At 32.0% G+C, this 14,423-nt stretch overlaps 1 non-coding gene across 1 annotated transcript; it reads left to right on the forward strand.

The window, feature by feature from the left end:
- The first annotated feature begins 12,760 nt into the window (after window positions 1-12,760).
- On the forward strand, window positions 12,761-13,830 carry LOC104229440 (uncharacterized). The gene is made up of 2 exons (XR_011403706.1): window positions 12,761-12,874; window positions 13,339-13,830. It is a non-coding gene; the product is annotated as an uncharacterized protein (transcript).
- The last annotated feature ends 593 nt before the right edge of the window (window positions 13,831-14,423 follow it).

The raw sequence follows: 14,423 nt of genomic DNA on the forward strand, positions 1-14,423 counted from the left end.
TTGAAATTACCAAGGAAGTTGCCATCTTCAACGGTTGAAGTTCAAGAACTAAATGAAGTTCAAGAACAGGTTAATGAACCAGTTCCAAACCAAATTAAACAACAACCAAATCCAGCACAAGGTGAACAGGTTGTACAAGTACCTCTTAGAAGGTCTACACGAGAACATCATGTATCAACTAGATTAAATTTAATGGTACAAGATGATGTATCAAATGAAGTTGATCATAATGATGATGACCCTAAGACCTATGAAGAGGCTATACAAAGTTCTGATTATGAGAAGTGGCAAGAGGCCATGGAATCCGAAATAGAATCTATGAAGGAAAATAAAGTATGGACTTTAGTTGAACCTTCAAAGGATATAAAACCTATAGGATGTAAATGAGTTTTTAAGAAAAATATTGGAGCAGACGGAAAGGTGGAGACCTACAAAGCCCGTCTTGTTGCCAAGGGATATCGTCAGAAAGAAGGAGTCGACTATGATGAGACTTTCTCTCCCGTGGCAATGCTCAAATCTATTCGGATTTTGCTTGCTATAGCAGCATACTATAATTATGAAATATGACAAATGGATATGAAAACAACTTTCCTTAATGGTGAGCTAGAAGAGGATATTTACATGACACAACCTGAATGTTTCACATATTCATCTGATCATAATAAAATTTGTAAGCTACAAAGATCTATTTATGGACTAAAGCAAGCTTCTCGAAGTTGGAATATTCGCTTTAACAAGACAATTGAAAAGTTCAATTTTGTTAGATGCAAAGAAGAACCTTGTGTGTACAAAAAGGTTAGTGGGAGCACAATTATATTCTTAGTGTTGTATGTTGATGATATATTACTCATAGGGAATGACATACCGGCATTGCAAAGTACCAAGATTTGGCTATCTGAACAGTTCTCCATGAAAGACTTGGGAGAAACAACTTATATATTAGGAATAAAGATCTATAGAGATAGATCTAGGAAGCTGCTTGGATTTTCCCAGTCTTTGTACATTGATACCATCTTAAAGAGATATAACATGGATAATTCCAAAAGAGGCTATCTACCGATAGGCACTGGAATTACTTTCAGTAGGGAGGATTGTCCTAAAACACCTGAAGAGAGAAAACGCATGAGTAGGATCCCATACGCTAGTGCAGTGGGAACTATCATGTATACCATGACATGTACACGTCCTGATGTGGCACTTAGAGTGACTAGCCGATATCAGGCAAATCCTGGTGAGGAACATTGGAAGGTGGTGAAGACCATTCTTAAGTACTTAAGAAGGACTAAAGACCAATTCCTCATCTATGGAGATTCTGAGTTGAAACTTGAAGGTTATACTGATGCAAGTTTCTCTTCAGATAGAGATGATAGCAAATCTATTTCTGGTTATGTATTCACCTTAAATGGTGGTGCAGTGAGTTGGAAAAGTTCCAAACAAGCTACAGTAGCTGATTCAGTAACTGAAGCAGAATATATAGCAGCTAGTGAAGCTACTAAGGAAGTTGTATGGATGAAAAAGTTCTTAACTGAACTTGGTGTGGTTCCTTCAATAGAAGGTGCGGTTCCACTGTTGTGTGACAATACTGGAGCCATTGCTCAAGCAAAAGAACCAAGATCACACCAAAAATCCAAACACATTCTACAAAGGTATCACTTGATAAGAGAGATCATTGAACGTGGAGACGTCGAGATTCAAAAAGTTGATGAAAAAGAAAATGTTGCAGACCTATTCACTAAAGCTCTTGGTGCAAAGGAGTTTGACAAGCACAAATGGAAATTGGGAATGAAGTACAATAGCGATTGGCTCTAGTGCAAGTGGGAGATTGTTAGAGATATAGTAGCTATGCCCTAGATCCAATATCATATTTGATGATTTGAATATATTTTTGTGAACATTATTTAATATGAAATATATATGGCACCTGATATTCTTTTATCATAGTTATTAATTAATTAGTTGATTAATTTGATAAGGTCCTTGATTAAATTTTGAGATTTATCATCGTGATAGAGATCATGATAATGAGAGCAAAGTCTATTATAATTTAATCTAAATTTGTTCTTGATCGTAGGATTATTAACTTGGACATTAGTAATCCGGTTAGATCAATATTTATGTGATCATCTTTATGGGATAAAGATTAGTTGATCTCATTAACTAAATCACATAGATAGATGATGCATATAGAGATATGATCATTGAACCGACTCATTGGATAAATCCTAATGGTTAGAATTACCATAAACTGTCAATAGGATATTTTCTTGAAGAATTTGATGTAAGAGTTTCCTTTGACCTGAGATCGTCATAGTAATTGACAAGTTATTTATTGTGCTTTGATATGAGACACCTATGGCCCTAGGTTGATAGTTGAAAGGATATTGGGTACGATTAAATACTTATAGAATTAGTGATGGATCAAGATGAAATCTATCAACTCTTGGTAATGAGTTTAAGCTCCATGTTATCATGAATTATAAACGACCAAATTAAGACCTTGGCCAGGGAAATTAAATGAAAGAAGAAATGAGTTTCTTAGGTCATTCAATGGTTGATTATATTTGACATGAACACATAGTTGGTCGCCTATTAGGATTTGACAGTTGAACCATATCCTAGGGTGATCCAGAGCTATAAGGACAGAAGGAATTACTACATTATTCTTCTACTGATTCTTGAGAGTAAATTGTATACTTCATACTATCCGGTCGTTAAGGAGTGTTGCTAGACGCCACCCTTGATTAGTATATTAATGTGATCAATTTACTACCGGTTTAGTATTAAACCTATGAGGTCGCACACTTACGAGTGTTCTGATCTTTGCTAAAGGATTAATTAACTTATTATTTGATAATTAAATTAAGGAATTTAATTAGTCAAATAGATTTAGTTATTAGTCCAAATGAAGTATTATTATATTCTTTGCTAGCACAGAGGATATAATTAATATTGTGAACAAATTGAAGTTTCTGTTTGGAATAAAAAATTAAATTATATCTCTTGGTTGAAATATATATGTGATATATATAACAAATATTATTTATATAAAATATTAATGAAAGTCTTTGATTGAATCCAATTTTGAATTGGATTAGCAAAGTAAACGTCCATAGAAGGACTCAGCCGACAACGTGATATCCTTTTAAGAATGAGATGTCATTTTCTATAGTAAAATACCAACAAGGATTTTAGAATCCAAATTGGAATTGAATATGCAAAGTCTAATTTTTCGGCAGCCATTCGTTTTTTTGGAAAGAAAAGTCCAATTTAGAATTGGACAACATCTTCACGTCGGCTATCAAATTCAAAGAATGAGATTAGTAGTTTATGTATAAGGTCAAAAGAATTTGTTGGCTACTTTGTCCTATTATGAATAGGATTTGTATTTTACAATATAAAATTATAAGAATCCAATTTTGAATTTTGATCCTCAACGGTCTTCACGTGTTTCTTAACATAAATTAATAATTTGGTGCTTGAGTATATATATAGAGATATCGTACTTCACCCAAAAGAAAAAAGTGAACAAGTGATATAATTTTTAAGAAGCCACAAAAAACCAAGAAATATTCTTGACAAGAAAACTTAGTTTCTTGTTCTTTCTATTTTAGTTGAAGTTTTTGAGAAAAATTTCAACAAAATATTTCGTTTAATTTGTTCGCGGGTTTCATTGATCAAAGAATTGATAGCAAGGATCGGTCTCGGTGTGGATACACATAGAATCTTCGCACTATCGAAGAAATTTTGAAACAAGACACTCTTTACCAGGTACGTCTTAAATCCGATCTTTGGCATGTAAATAAATTTTAAACACGAAAAGATCTTCCTAGGATTGTTATTGTCTTCCGCTGCTTGTTACAAACACCTATATTCAATACTACAGTGGTATCAGAGCCGTGGTTTATTGTGTCTAAAATTTATTTACGAAATATTTTAATATTATATTTGAAGAGTGCAAACCATAATACATGTGTCTTATGCAATAGTCAAATCGTTTGAATGTTGCTATTATTTTATTGTGGATAAATTATGCATTCATATAACTATTGAGATAGTTCATAACTTGAATTTGAAATTTTGTATATAACGCCGTAACCTTTTCCCATATCCCATATACATATAGATATATACATATATACGCGTATATAACGCTATCTGGTCATAGGTCAATGTATATGAATGCAATGCATGAAAAGTACATCAATTAAATCCCTTGGAGTGTCATAAGACCATTATGCCTTTGAATAATATCATGAAGTAAACTTTTTCAACTTACATATTTTTCTGAGACCCATGAACATATGATATAATAATATGACACATGGGGAATCAACAACATAAACATCTCTAATATTTCTATGAATAGAGTCATGTATGGAAATTGTGCATTTGCACATTTCGTTTGTGTCGTATGGGTCATGCCAAAAGAAAGAAGGGATAACCTTAACATACCTGAATCAATTCTCTTTTGCGAAAACACGTAATGGCGGGTCGAAGTAAGAAAAAATTCATATGATATTCTTGAGAAAGATTGTACCGGGCTTTCTTTGAATTAGCATTTCAGGTTTGGATATTGTAGTATTTAAGAGAATTTCACGTTTTGGACATTGTAGTATTTAAGAGAATTTCACGTTCCGAGCTTTCACGTTTTGGACCATTGGTTATCTCTTTGTAGTGGTATTGAATATATTAAAGTGAAATATTGTGGCTTTTTGCCACCTAATTATAAAACCAGTAAGAGTCATTCTCTTATATTGTGGCTTTTTGCCATCTAATCATAAAACTAGTAAGAGTCATTCTCTTACTATTATGGTTTTTTGCTACGTTTTGGGATTAATCTTATCCAATATATCCCCAATTAATTAGGTAATATTCCGTTACCCGGTAATTAACCAATTACCTCTCGTAATTGAGAATTATTCCCACTTTCTTAAAATGCTACTCACTTTCACACACCTTATACACCTTACTATCATGGTCATGTAGTACCTTCTATGACACTAGTCCATATATATCGGGTATTTTAGTCCGAGCTATATTTTATCCCAAAATGCCAAATTCATTTTCTTTGACTTGTTTCCCCTTTCACCTTCACGAGTTTACTCATCACTTGTGAAATAGGATAATCCTTATAATCTCCAAATAATCTTTTTCTTGGACTGATGTCAATTATCTTACGACAAATTCAACGTACAATACTACAGGGTGCGACATCGTCGTAATTTGGTACTGCTAAGCGTAAGATCATTGTAATATAATACTGCAGGACATAATATCGATGTAATATTGTGGAGCATAAGACCGTGCGGTTCGGTCCTCTCCCATACCCCGCGCATAGCGGGAGCTTAGTGCACCGGGCTGCCCTATTTGTTTTTTAGTTAATCTATGAGTTGGCCTCTATGGGTATAACTTAGCATTGAAACGTAATAAGTTTTCTCACCTATCGACTCCCCTCCCCTCCCCCCCTCCCCCATAAGCAAAACTCTATGCTCTCTCAGGATAGGGATAAGGTCTGCATAAACATTACCTTCCCCAGGCCCCACTTGAGAGAACTCACTTGGTTTGTCGTTGTTGTAAGCAAAACTCGGCTTACTACTTTCATTGCATGATTTTATGTCTGTTTAACTTTTTGTTTTCTTTACTATTCCAATTCGAAAAGATACATACTGGTGCTAGTCGAATGACGAAGTCAGGAATTTCATTTAGGGTGTTCAAACGTGAAATAAGCAAAAAAGAATTCGATAAAAGGTGTTCAATATATGTTATATACCATTAAAATCTAATATTTTACTTATATATATAGTATAATTTTTTGACGAAAGGTGGTCAATTGATCACTCTTAGGGCTATGTACCTTCGCCCGCTGCTAGCATAAAAGCTCAAATTAGATAAGAAGTGCAGTTAAAAGGGACAAAAGTGAGGGACTAAACAAAAGAACAAATGGAAGAATGGGCTCTCTGCAAAGTATCTCTCGAATCAGGAAAGAAAATGACTTAAATCAATATCCCTTTGGAATTTCATGGAAACTCACTTTAGGTATTTTATAAGAATTTAAGTTATATTCCATGATAGTGTACGAAAAATGAAAAATTTATATTATCTGTGTGATTGAACCTGTTATAGCATTGTGATTTCTATTTATACTACGTATGATTCAATGCTTATTAAATGAAGTTACCTCTAATTATTACATTTTAAGCTATCTGATTATGCAAGTATTTTTTGTTTCTATCTATAGCATAGATCATCAGAAATGAGACAACCCATTTATGATTCTAGCCGATTCACCGATTCGTACTAAATAATGAGCTAATGGATTCCCTTCTTGTTGCTATTGAACCTGCCAATCAAATTCGTCGTAAGACTCATAATGATAGCGGCTTAAAGCGTTGCTTATCACGAACATCTTCGCTCCTTGATCGATGGGGAGGAGCATCTCAAAGTATTGGACAAAAGATATTGCATTTTCACTTTGTCTTGTGTAAAATGTAATTTGTAATTGTCATAACTAATCATAGTGATAAAGTATTCGTCACAGATGAAAAAAATACAAGTTTTTTTTGCAAAAAAAATCTACGAATTGCAAATATTTTGTTTCGAATCATAGAAGCTTTGAAGAATATTTTGTCCCAAATCTTTAAAGTTTAATACATGTTAAATAAATGTACATCTAATGGTTCAAATCCATTTCCTAGCAATATGCCTCAATATTTGTTGAATATAGCAGTGATTAAACAGATTCCATGAGTTATGATTAAAATTTTGAACGTAGCTCTCTCTTTTACTCGATTTAATATTTTGGTATTTTGTTGTCGAAAACTATTGAAAGTGTTTTCTCATAGGATAAGTACGATTCACCATGAGAAGAAAAACAATTTCATTCAAAAGATTTTTTCCACTAGTCTCACATTGGTTGAAGGCTAAGGAATAGTCCGGACTCCGCACCTTATGAGCTTCCTTTTGGGGTGAGTTAGATTCGACGTTCATTTTTTTTATATGATATCAGTAGAGTCATATTCTTAGTTTACCTAATATTGCGCTTCGATGCAAAGTTGTCCACGCTCCAAACGTCCAATGCTGAACGTGTGAGGGGTTGTTAGAGTCTAACACTAGTTGTTGTCTCTTTGTATAATTTTTGACAATTATCAATCATCGATGTTAGCTTTTGTGGTTAATTTCGGCTTAACGTCCATTTTCTTTATCATCCACAAGATTTCTACATCTAATTGAACTTGGTAGGTTGAATCTTGTCAAAACTAAATAATTTAGTAAAAGCTAAGACAAATTGGACATTTCAAGATGGTGACAAAGAAACATTGTGGGCTTTTGTCAGGATCTCGTAATTCGAAAGTACCAATTTATTTGAAAATATATATTTTTAGTCGTACCTAAAATAAAAGTAATAAAATAATATATATTATATTATATATTTTTAGCTAATAATACAAGTAATTTCGGCCGACTAGCTACTTTTTTATTTTGCCCATTTATTTAACATCCTTACAAAATTTAGAGGTGCTAAAAGGGTCTTTTGACAAGACAAGAAATTCAAAGTTGCAAAAAACATGTCTATAAGCCATTTTTAGGCCACAAAAATTTGTTAAAACGAGTGGATGAGACTTTCCTTTTTTTTTTTTTTTTTTACAAATTTTCTTCTTGTTCTTTTTTCATGAAAATTATTGAGCTAAGAAAAGAATAGTAATTATAAGAAAAAACTTCATTTATGGCCAGCCACTGGAAACTAATATCAGCCGCTAGTCACAAAATTGCAGTATGCATTTTATAGCCCAAAACAAATTAAAAGGCTAGCCACCGACCCAACTATCACCGAAACACGATCCTTCCTTATATTTCAAACCCCATCTTTACAAACTTCCGTTCTTCATCCAAAAATCGTTCTTCTCCAATTCCAACTCAAGTTCCAAAATAGAAAAATGAAATCTAAGATAAGAAGCATAAATATTTGAGTATTTCAATGCCGTCGTATTATACATACCTAAAGCCAGGAGGATTTGGAGGTCTAGGGTTTCTGATAGGGAATTGAATCGTTGTATTTTTCTAGGTTACTTTTTCCTCCTGGTGCTGTCAAAGTTTTTGTAATTGAAGCGACGACGAGTAAGTTTCCAATCTTCGATGCTGACGGAGACCTCATTCCGGCGACTTTGGCTCTGATGACGGTGAAGTGTCTTCTAGTGTAGAAAATTGAGAGGTTTCTTTGTGCCGTTGTGGCCATAACAGCGGTAATGGAGCTGAAGGTTTTTGATTTATTGCATTTTGCGGGAGAAACAAAGATGGCAGAAACTAATGCATAGTCTAACTTTAGGTCTCAATTCTCTTTAATTTTTTATCTCATGGATAGTCTTCACTATACAAAATATATACAAATAGACTTTCATTATATAAAAGATATACTAAGTAAGAATGTCACTATACAAAATAGACTGTTTTTGTACAATTTATATACAAAATACACTATCGCTATACAAAATATATACAAAACCGACTATCAGTATACAATGAATATACACTAATGATACATTAGTTTTCTCAGAGCTTCTTGTGGAGTTAAAGATTATTGCGTGCATAGTTTTATTTACCAAGAAATTTATGCTCTTGAGTTGAAATAATATTGGTTTAACAGATGGAAGAATATCAGTTTGAAGACACAATTTACAATCCATCAAGAAGGCATTGAAGCTAAGAAAATAGGTTGAAATCTGCAAAGGGCAAAGGAAATTAAAGTTTGGATCCTTTTTACTTAGAGAAACACCGAGTGTGAAGGGGAAGAACAAAACTGGATGCTCGAAAAGACAAAAGAGCCCCTTTAACTCAATTGTTGCTAGTATGTTATTAAGGATATTTTGGGTAAAGCAAAAAATGGGTACTTTGTAAAAGTTTTTCACTCATAAAATCCAGACCCACCATCGATACTCACTGTAAAAGTTTTTCACTCATAAAACAAGAAGAAGAAGAAGAAGAAGAAGAAGAAGAAGAAGAAGAAGAAGATCCATGACTAGAGAAGAAGCAGCTTGAGAAGCTTGAGAAGAAGAAGCTTGACTAGAAAACCCCATGACTTTTGCTGCCACTCTTGTATCATGCATCGTAATTGAGTAAATTTTTTTAATAAATTGAATTAAAAAATTTATGATTTTTCTAGGTACTCAAACAAATTTTTTCAGTGAGAAGTAAAAAACATAAAGAGAAAAAATATAAATCTGAAATGGGAGATAGAGAAGGAAGGAAAATGAAAAAAAAAATAACCAAAAAAAAAGATAAAAGGAAGACAAAGAAGACACAGAGAAAAAAAGAGGATATGAATAAAAATGGTAATGGAAAAAAAATTTGTACATTGGATAGAATGAAAGAAAGATAAAAAGTCGTGCATTGGATAGAATGAAAGAAAGATAAAAAAAGTAGGATTAAATGTTGTCTTGGGAAGATAAATGCATTGAAAATAGATAATGGCTACAAGTTGCAAATAAATTGGGCCGAAAGGCTATTTCGTGTAAATGGGTAAAAACATGAGCTATTAAAATTTTGAGGGGCTATAGAGGATAATTTTCTCTAATTATAACTACTATATCTTGATTTAGCGAATATTAAAATATTACAGAATTTTTACATTCCTATACACTATATGAAACTATATTACCCTCCCTACTCAAATTTTACTATAATTACATTTTATATACCCAATTATTATTTATGTATATTTTAAGGGAATTAATGATAATAATTAATGCCCTAAAATTACTCTAACATATCTTCCACTCCTCCATGTTTTCTCTCCACATACCACCCCCATCCCCACGTATCTTGCACAAGAGAGTAGCAATTTCACCATTGACAACCATTAAAAACTTTGAAACTTTGAATTAGAATTTGGATTTTCAAAAAACATAGTTTGTTTGGATTGGATGTTATTGCAAAGAATTGAGAATTCTCTCTACGTCTCTCTCTATCTCTCAATCCCAAATTTCAGTAATGTAAAGCAAAGAAAAAGAGAGCAACAATTCCACCATTGACAGCCATTAAAAAGCTTTGAAGCTTTGAATTTGAATTTGGGTTTTCAAAAATCATTATTTGTTTGGATTGAGTGTTGTTGCAAATAATTGAGAATATGATTTGGAGTTTATATCTCAATTTTGAGGGGTTTTGATGAAGATTAGACTTGGTTTTGGCTGAATTTCAGATTGAAACTCAAAGAAGAAGAAGAAGACGACATGACATATATTATACTGCAGAAATTTAAAGTAAAATTGTAGAAAAATTATATTTTGTTGTTTATATATATTTTTTTATTTATTTAACTATTGTATGAAAGTTGAACAACATTGTATAAAAATTATATATAAGTTGTATGATATCGTAGTTGTATATAACTGAGTAGAAATAATGTATGAAAATTATAGATAAGTTGTATAATATATAATTAGTTGTATGAATTTTTTTTTACTATGTATAAATCAGATACAAAATATACAAAAGACATATTATATAAAATTTATATTTAAGTTGTATGTTATTGTAGTTGTATTTAACTTGATAAAAATAATATATGAAAGTTGTAGATAAGTTATATATCATTAATCTAGAATCTGACTTATCATATATATTGTTTCTGTTTGAGTCATGGCTTATATTTAAAAGCTCGACTTATATTCTTAATTTATAGTGTCTCAAGCTTGCCAATTGCAGAAATTAGGTAAGCTCCTTAGTTGTTGCTGCAATTAGTCAAAGTGTCAAACCAATGTTATCAATCACTTTAATTTCTTATCCTAATATCATCTGAAATAACCTTATTTATTTTTGCTGAGGCTTATAACTAGCACTCAGTGTCAAAATTGGATGGTCTAAGATCTAAATGCTAATTTCATTAATGGGTAATAAGAAAAAAGACACAAGTTTTAACAAAATAAAGTGTAAAAATAAAATAGATCCACCTTTGTTCCGAACAATCGGGTCTAAAGGAAATACAAAATTGAGTATATTGGTATTTAAAAGTAACCTCACTTTTCATGCCTGCTACATCTATTTTTACCGTTATACAACGAGCCTCTAGGTTAGCAGCATTTAAATATCCATAAGATTTGGCGCCTTGGATGCATTATTCTTTAGTTTCTCTTATTTTTCGGTGAATACTTATTTCTGTCATTCGAATCATTTATGCTTTGCCACTAATAAATTGGACAAGATAAGAAATGACCATCTCAAAATCTCATTACATATCTACAATGTATATAGGAAGATTACTCAAACAGAAACAATATATATAGGAAGATTACTGTATTTTAAGGCGGAGGAAAAATATGGAAAGAGAAGAGGAGAAAAAAAGGAAAATGGTGTAACTAAATCCTTTAATTGAAGGCACTAATAATGGATTGAGAGCATTTTAAAGTATAATGTATATATTTTGTAAACAAAACTTGTGTAGGTAGGGTAATTTACTAAACATGAACATTTAGGGTAATAAAATTTCCAATAGTGTATAGGAATGAAAAAATCCCAAATATTAGTTAGCTTGCTCTAGTATAAAGATGAGCTATTGAAATATATACACTTGTGCATGTATCAAGTTAAAGTTAAACGAAATTATTAATCTAACAATATCAACATACTCAAAAAGAAGAAAATAGGAAGAGATTAAAAAAATAGGAAAAATGACATTATATAGCCGCTGTAAAAATAATAGCCGAAAAATATATAAAATTATACAAGTTTTATACTTTTTCAGCCACCGAATATAAATAGTTTTTGAGGCGGACTAAAAACGATAATACCCAAAAAGATACACCTCTCGTGTTGTTGTATGATTTCCGAGTTTGAAATAGAGATTTCTCTTATTTCTCTCTATAATATTTCTCCTTTTGAAGATACCATCAATTCATACTGCCTTAGCACATTTGGACATCAAATATTATTTTAATATTTCACATACTAAACTTCAATATTTGCCAATATTTGTTTAGCTATTAATATTTGCAAATAATATTGAACTTCGATATTTGAAATACTTGCGAAATATTAAAATATTGGCCTGGAGGATTATCTTGGAACATTGGTAAAGTTGTCTCTGTGTGACCTATAGGTCACGATTCGAGTCGTAAAATTAGTGACTGATGCTTGCATTAGGTTAGACTGTCTACATCACACCTCATGAGGTACGGTCCTTCACCAAACCTTGCGTGAACGTGAAATGTGTCATGCATCGAACTACCCTTTTTTGGTGTGAATAGTATTTTAAGTAAAATAATGATTTCACTTAAAAAATTTCAGCTTTCATATACTATTCTTCTAAACTAAAATTCATGTCTTAATAATGTTGATGCCTTCTCTAGGACTTTGGGTCTTTGACTCATATTATTATAGGCCATGAGCCCTTGGAATATACCTATTTTCAACTGAAAATACTGTCTTTGGAACAACCACAAGAATTCAATTGAAAGGAACAGTTCATTGTTATCATCTTTGTGAAAATGACCAGATTTGTCTATTCCTATTATCTTGTGAAAATGACCATATTTGGCTATTTTCTCAAACTTTTCTTGATAAGCAATGAACTCTTTGTAGCCACACATAAAAAATGAGATGTAGATAGGATAACTTGTGCATTTCTGCCAATTGTCATTTGTTGTGATAAGAAAATGTTGTTCACACAAAACTTTGCCAATTGCTATTCTTCTGCTAATTTTTCTTTTCTCTTTCTGAAATATAGAAACAGAACTAAACATGCAACAATTTCATTTTCAAAAAAGAGAGAAATTTCTGAAAATTCAACAGGCCAAGAAAACTCATTTCTCTCTCTGAAAATTCCCAGAAATTTTCTTGCTCAAGCTGCTGTTGGAGTCTTTGCTCTAGGATTCATTGATGCAGGGTAATTGTTCATAATTTTTGAACTTTATTTTCATATTTCTTCACATTTAAGGACCCATTTGTCCATATTAAAAATTTCTTTTTTTTTATTTTTTTTTTCAAAATTGTGTTTGTCCATGAAGTTTTGCAAGATTTTGAAAAAATATTGAAATTGAAATTTTCAAAAATTTCTTTTCTCTACTCACAAAATGCATGTCCAAACATAATTTCAAATTCTAAATACTATTTTTCAACTTAACTCCAAATAAGACTTTTTTTAAAAAAAGTTACAATTTTTACGTCCAAACGCCTACTTATAATACATTTTAAGATGCTACAAAAAAAAAACCTCTTTTTTTAATTACTTGTTGTGTCGTTCGCCTTTATCTTATTGCCTTGATGTCGCTATGGTGTGTTGCTTCCTTTTTACTGTTCTTTGAGTCGAGAGTCTATCAGAATTCAGAAACAACTTCTTTACCTTTACAGGGTAGGAGTAAAGTCTGTGTATACATTACCCTCTCCCAACCCCACTTGTGAGATTACACTGGATTTGTCGTCGTTGTTATGATGGTAAGCACCCTCCACTTCCAACCAAGAGGTTGTGAGTTCGAGTCACCCCAAGAGCAAGGTAGGGAGTTACTTGGAGGGAAAGATGCCGGTGGTTTATTGGAAACAACCTCTCTACCCCAGGGTAGGGGTAAGGTCTGCGTACACATTACCCTCCCCAAACCCCACTAGTGAAATTATGCTGGGTTGTTGTTGTTGTCGTCATCGTTGTTATTCTTCTCCCTTTTCTTGTTTTCCCTCTAATTTTTATTTAATATTTCAGGTATAGTGGAGATTGGTCAAGAATTGGAGTGATATCAAAGGAGAGTGAAGAATTGGTAAAAATTGCAGCATATTTTGTAGTACCTTTCTGTCTCTTCCTGATAATTTCTTTCTCTAATAAGAAAATTGAGGATTGAAAGCTTTTTATGATTTTGTCCCTATTTACCCCTGTAAATGAGTAATTATATAAGAGCAAAGTATTGGAATTTCAATTCTAAATCAACGGATTATGTTGATTCAGTTTGTTTCTACAATTATCAAGTTATTCTTCAACGGATTTAAGTATGCATATTGACGGTATATCTACTGTTGCGATTTAATTGGTTAAAACTTGTTATTACTCTAATATACAAGTTATTATATCAAAATTGATATTAAGAGTTATCCGTTATTTAATAAAAAATTATTTTTAGGATAGACATGGACATAGTAACGATTATTAGCCTAATTAGTAGAAATTTTAAAAATGATTTTTAGTAGGATAGACAAGGATATAGTAACCATTATTGCCAACACATTTTTAAAATTTCTTCTTCCAATCATAGGTTTTTCTGCTTGCACTAATAGCATGTTCGGCCAAGCGGGAGAAATCAACTTATTTTGAGAAGTGCTTTTTTCAAAAGTGCTTTTGAAAAAAGTACTTTTGGAGAGAAACAGTTTGTGTTTGACTAATCACTCTAAAAAGCACTTTTGAGCAATTAATTTGTGTGTGGCCAAACTTTTTAGAAGTGCTTTTAAGTATG

The sequence above is a fragment of the Nicotiana sylvestris genome, chromosome 11, assembly GCF_000393655.2.
Source record: "Nicotiana sylvestris chromosome 11, ASM39365v2, whole genome shotgun sequence".
NCBI classification, from domain to species: domain Eukaryota; kingdom Viridiplantae; phylum Streptophyta; class Magnoliopsida; order Solanales; family Solanaceae; genus Nicotiana; species Nicotiana sylvestris.